The sequence below is a fragment of the Haliotis rufescens genome, unplaced genomic scaffold, assembly GCF_023055435.1.
Source record: "Haliotis rufescens isolate VD_foot unplaced genomic scaffold, xgHalRufe1.0.p SCAF_188, whole genome shotgun sequence".
NCBI classification, from domain to species: Eukaryota; Metazoa; Mollusca; class Gastropoda; order Lepetellida; family Haliotidae; genus Haliotis; species Haliotis rufescens.
The window spans coordinates 12,149-18,222 of NW_025963877.1; positions in this window are offsets into that span (position 1 = coordinate 12,149).

A 6,074-nucleotide genomic window follows, 5' to 3' on the forward strand; every position below is an offset into this window, starting at 1 on the left:
TGAAATTTTGCATGCGGGTAGACCTTGACCTGGAGGTCACGTTTCCACCCTTCTTGACCCCCGCTCACCTCTGTGAGTGGAGCTATGGGCGATCAAAGACGATTTTATCATTGGCTCCAAATCGAAAAATGTTCGGTTCAGTATGCTCCATGTGACCTAAGGAGTCGTCCTGCAAAGTCTGAGACTCCTACGGCGATTTGACGTTTTTGGTCGAAAATGCGCCTAAGACACCTGGCACTCAAATGCCACTCGGATGTCAAAGTTGTCGCAGCGCATTGAAATTTTGCATGCGGGTAGACCTTGACCTGGAGGTCACGTTTCCACCCTTCTTGACCCCCGCTCACCTCTGTGAGTGGAGCTATGGGCGATCAAAGACGATTTTATCATTGGCTCCAAATCGAAAAATGTTCGGTTCAGTATGCTCCATGTGACCTAAGGAGTCGTCCTGCAAAGTCTGAGACTCCTACGGCGATTTGACGTTTTTGGTCGAAAATGCGCCTAAGACACCTGGCACTCAAATGCCACTCGGATGTCAAAGTTGTCGCAGCGCATTGAAATTTTGCATGCTGGTAGACCTTGACCTGGAGGTCACGTTTCCACCGTTCTTGACCCCCGCTCACCTCTGTGAGTGGAGCTATGGGCGATCAAAGACGATTTTATCATTGGCTCCAAATCGAAAAATGTTCGGTTCAGTATGCTCCATGTGACCTAAGGAGTCGTCCTGCAAAGTCTGAGACTCCTACGGCGATTTGACGTTTTTGGTCGAAAATGCGCCTAAGACTCAAATGCCACTCGGATGTCAAAGTTGTCGCAGCGCATTGAAATTTTGCATGCGGGTAGACCTTGACCTGGAGGTCACGTTTCCACCGTTCTTGACCCCCGCTCACCTCTGTGAGTGGAGCTATGGGCGATCAAAGACGATTTTATCATTGGCTCCAAATCGAAAAATGTTCGGTTCAGTATGCTCCATGTGACCTAAGGAGTCGTCCTGCAAAGTCTGAGACTCCTACGGCGATTTGACGTTTTTGGTCGAAAATGCGCCTAAGACTAACACCTGGCACTCAAATGCCACTCGGATGTCAAAGTTGTCGCAGCGCATTGAAATTTTGCATGCGGGTAGACCTTGACCTGGAGGTCACGTTTCCACCGTTCTTGACCCCCGCTCACCTCTGTGAGTGGAGCTATGGGCGATCAAAGACGATTTTATCATTGGCTCCAAATCGAAAAATGTTCGGTTCAGTATGCTCCATGTGACCTAAGGAGTCGTCCTGCAAAGTCTGAGACTCCTACGGCGATTTGACGTTTTTGGTCGAAAATGCGCTAAGACTAACACCTGGCACTCAAATGCCACTCGGATGTCAAAGTTGTCGCAGCGCATTGAAATTTTGCATGCGGGTAGACCTTGACCTGGAGGTCACGTTTCCACCGTTCTTGACCCCCGCTCACCTCTGTGAGTGGAGCTATGGGCGATCAAAGACGATTTTATCATTGGCTCCAAATCGAAAAATGTTCGGTTCAGTATGCTCCATGTGACCTAAGGAGTCGTCCTGCAAAGTCTGAGACTCCTACGGCGATTTGACGTTTTTGGTCGAAAATGCGCCTAAGACTAACACCTGGCAATCAAATGCCACTCGGATGTCAAAGTTGTCGCAGCGCATTGAAATTTTGCATGCGGGTAGACCTTGACCTGGAGGTCACGTTTCCACCGTTCTTGACCCCCGCTCACCTCTGTGAGTGGAGCTATGGGCGATCAAAGACGATTTTATCATTGGCTCCAAATCGAAAAATGTTCGGTTCAGTATGCTCCATGTGACCTAAGGAGTCGTCCTGCAAAGTCTGAGACTCCTACGGCGATTTGACGTTTTTGGTCGAAAATGCGCTAAGACTAACACCTGGCACTCAAATGCCACTCGGATGTCAAAGTTGTCGCAGCGCATTGAAATTTTGCATGCGGGTAGACCTTGACCTGGAGGTCACGTTTCCACCGTTCTTGACCCCCGCTCACCTCTGTGAGTGGAGCTATGGGCGATCAAAGACGATTTTATCATTGGCTCCAAATCGAAAAATGTTCGGTTCAGTATGCTCCATGTGACCTAAGGAGTCGTCCTGCAAAGTCTGAGACTCCTACGGCGATTTGACGTTTTTGGTCGAAAATGCGCTAAGACTAACACCTGGCACTCAAATGCCACTCGGATGTCAAAGTTGTCGCAGCGCATTGAAATTTTGCATGCGGGTAGACCTTGACCTGGAGGTCACGTTTCCACAGTTCTTGACCCCCGCTCACCTCTGTGAGTGGAGCTATGGGCGATCAAAGACGATTTTATCATTGGCTCCAAATCGAAAAATGTTCGGTTCAGTATGCTCCATGTGACCTAAGGAGTCGTCCTGCAAAGTCTGAGACTCCTACGGCGATTTGACGTTTTTGGTCGAAAATGCGCTAAGACTAACACCTGGCACTCAAATGCCACTCGGATGTCAAAGTTGTCGCAGCGCATTGAAATTTTGCATGCGGGTAGACCTTGACCTGGAGGTCACGTTTCCACCGTTCTTGACCCCCGCTCACCTCTGTGAGTGGAGCTATGGGCGATCAAAGACGATTTTATCATTGGCTCCAAATCGAAAAATGTTCGGTTCAGTATGCTCCATGTGACCTAAGGAGTCGTCCTGCAAAGTCTGAGACTCCTACGGCGATTTGACGTTTTTGGTCGAAAATGCGCCTAAGACTAACACCTGGCACTCAAATGCCACTCGGATGTCAAAGTTGTCGCAGCGCATTGAAATTTTGCATGCGGGTAGACCTTGACCTGGAGGTCACGTTTCCACCGTTCTTGACCCCCGCTCACCTCTGTGAGTGGAGCTATGGGCGATCAAAGACGATTTTATCATTGGCTCCAAATCGAAAAATGTTCGGTTCAGTATGCTCCATGTGACCTAAGGAGTCGTCCTGCAAAGTCTGAGACTCCTACGGCGATTTGACGTTTTTGGTCGAAAATGCGCTAAGACTAACACCTGGCACTCAAATGCCACTCGGATGTCAAAGTTGTCGCAGCGCATTGAAATTTTGCATGCGGGTAGACCTTGACCTGGAGGTCACGTTTCCACCGTTCTTGACCCCCGCTCACCTCTGTGAGTGGAGCTATGGGCGATCAAAGACGATTTTATCATTGGCTCCAAATCGAAAAATGTTCGGTTCAGTATGCTCCATGTGACCTAAGGAGTCGTCCTGCAAAGTCTGAGACTCCTACGGCGATTTGACGTTTTTGGTCGAAAATGCGCCTAAGACTAACACCTGGCACTCAAATGCCACTCGGATGTCAAAGTTGTCGCAGCGCATTGAAATTTTGCATGCGGGTAGACCTTGACCTGGAGGTCACGTTTCCACCGTTCTTGACCCCCGCTCACCTCTGTGAGTGGAGCTATGGGCGATCAAAGACGATTTTATCATTGGCTCCAAATCGAAAAATGTTCGGTTCAGTATGCTCCATGTGACCTAAGGAGTCGTCCTGCAAAGTCTGAGACTCCTACGGCGATTTGACGTTTTTGGTCGAAAATGCGCCTAAGACTAACACCTGGCACTCAAATGCCACTCGGATGTCAAAGTTGTCGCAGCGCATTGAAATTTTGCATGCGGGTAGACCTTGACCTGGAGGTCACGTTTCCACCGTTCTTGACCCCCGCTCACCTCTGTGAGTGGAGCTATGGGCGATCAAAGACGATTTTATCATTGGCTCCAAATCGAAAAATGTTCGGTTCAGTATGCTCCATGTGACCTAAGGAGTCGTCCTGCAAAGTCTGAGACTCCTACGGCGATTTGACGTTTTTGGTCGAAAATGCGCCTAAGACTAACACCTGGCAATCAAATGCCACTCGGATGTCAAAGTTGTCGCAGCGCATTGAAATTTTGCATGCGGGTAGACCTTGACCTGGAGGTCACGTTTCCACCGTTCTTGACCCCCGCTCACCTCTGTGAGTGGAGCTATGGGCGATCAAAGACGATTTTATCATTGGCTCCAAATCGAAAAATGTTCGGTTCAGTATGCTCCATGTGACCTAAGGAGTCGTCCTGCAAAGTCTGAGACTCCTACGGCGATTTGACGTTTTTGGTCGAAAATGCGCTAAGACTAACACCTGGCACTCAAATGCCACTCGGATGTCAAAGTTGTCGCAGCGCATTGAAATTTTGCATGCGGGTAGACCTTGACCTGGAGGTCACGTTTCCACCGTTCTTGACCCCCGCTCACCTCTGTGAGTGGAGCTATGGGCGATCAAAGACGATTTTATCATTGGCTCCAAATCGAAAAATGTTCGGTTCAGTATGCTCCATGTGACCTAAGGAGTCGTCCTGCAAAGTCTGAGACTCCTACGGCGATTTGACGTTTTTGGTCGAAAATGCGCTAAGACTAACACCTGGCACTCAAATGCCACTCGGATGTCAAAGTTGTCGCAGCGCATTGAAATTTTGCATGCGGGTAGACCTTGACCTGGAGGTCACGTTTCCACAGTTCTTGACCCCCGCTCACCTCTGTGAGTGGAGCTATGGGCGATCAAAGACGATTTTATCATTGGCTCCAAATCGAAAAATGTTCGGTTCAGTATGCTCCATGTGACCTAAGGAGTCGTCCTGCAAAGTCTGAGACTCCTACGGCGATTTGACGTTTTTGGTCGAAAATGCGCTAAGACTAACACCTGGCACTCAAATGCCACTCGGATGTCAAAGTTGTCGCAGCGCATTGAAATTTTGCATGCGGGTAGACCTTGACCTGGAGGTCACGTTTCCACCGTTCTTGACCCCCGCTCACCTCTGTGAGTGGAGCTATGGGCGATCAAAGACGATTTTATCATTGGCTCCAAATCGAAAAATGTTCGGTTCAGTATGCTCCATGTGACCTAAGGAGTCGTCCTGCAAAGTCTGAGACTCCTACGGCGATTTGACGTTTTTGGTCGAAAATGCGCCTAAGACACCTGGCACTCAAATGCCACTCGGATGTCAAAGTTGTCGCAGCGCATTGAAATTTTGCATGCGGGTAGACCTTGACCTGGAGGTCACGTTTCCACCCTTCTTGACCCCCGCTCACCTCTGTGAGTGGAGCTATGGGCGATCAAAGACGATTTTATCATTGGCTCCAAATCGAAAAATGTTCGGTTCAGTATGCTCCATGTGACCTAAGGAGTCGTCCTGCAAAGTCTGAGACTCCTACGGCGATTTGACGTTTTTGGTCGAAAATGCGCCTAAGACTAACACCTGGCACTCAAATGCCACTCGGATGTCAAAGTTGTCGCAGCGCATTGAAATTTTGCATGCGGGTAGACCTTGACCTGGAGGTCACGTTTCCACCGTTCTTGACCCCCGCTCACCTCTGTGAGTGGAGCTATGGGCGATCAAAGACGATTTTATCATTGGCTCCAAATCGAAAAATGTTCGGTTCAGTATGCTCCATGTGACCTAAGGAGTCGTCCTGCAAAGTCTGAGACTCCTACGGCGATTTGACGTTTTTGGTCGAAAATGCGCCTAAGACACCTGGCACTCAAATGCCACTCGGATGTCAAAGTTGTCGCAGCGCATTGAAATTTTGCATGCGGGTAGACCTTGACCTGGAGGTCACGTTTCCACCCTTCTTGACCCCCGCTCACCTCTGTGAGTGGAGCTATGGGCGATCAAAGACGATTTTATCATTGGCTCCAAATCGAAAAATGTTCGGTTCAGTATGCTCCATGTGACCTAAGGAGTCGTCCTGCAAAGTCTGAGACTCCTACGGCGATTTGACGTTTTTGGTCGAAAATGCGCCTAAGACTAACACCTGGCACTCAAATGCCACTCGGATGTCAAAGTTGTCGCAGCGCATTGAAATTTTGCATGCGGGTAGACCTTGACCTGGAGGTCACGTTTCCACCGTTCTTGACCCCCGCTCACCTCTGTGAGTGGAGCTATGGGCGATCAAAGACGATTTTATCATTGGCTCCAAATCGAAAAATGTTCGGTTCAGTATGCTCCATGTGACCTAAGGAGTCGTCCTGCAAAGTCTGAGACTCCTACGGCGATTTGACGTTTTTGGTCGAAAATGCGCCTAAGACTA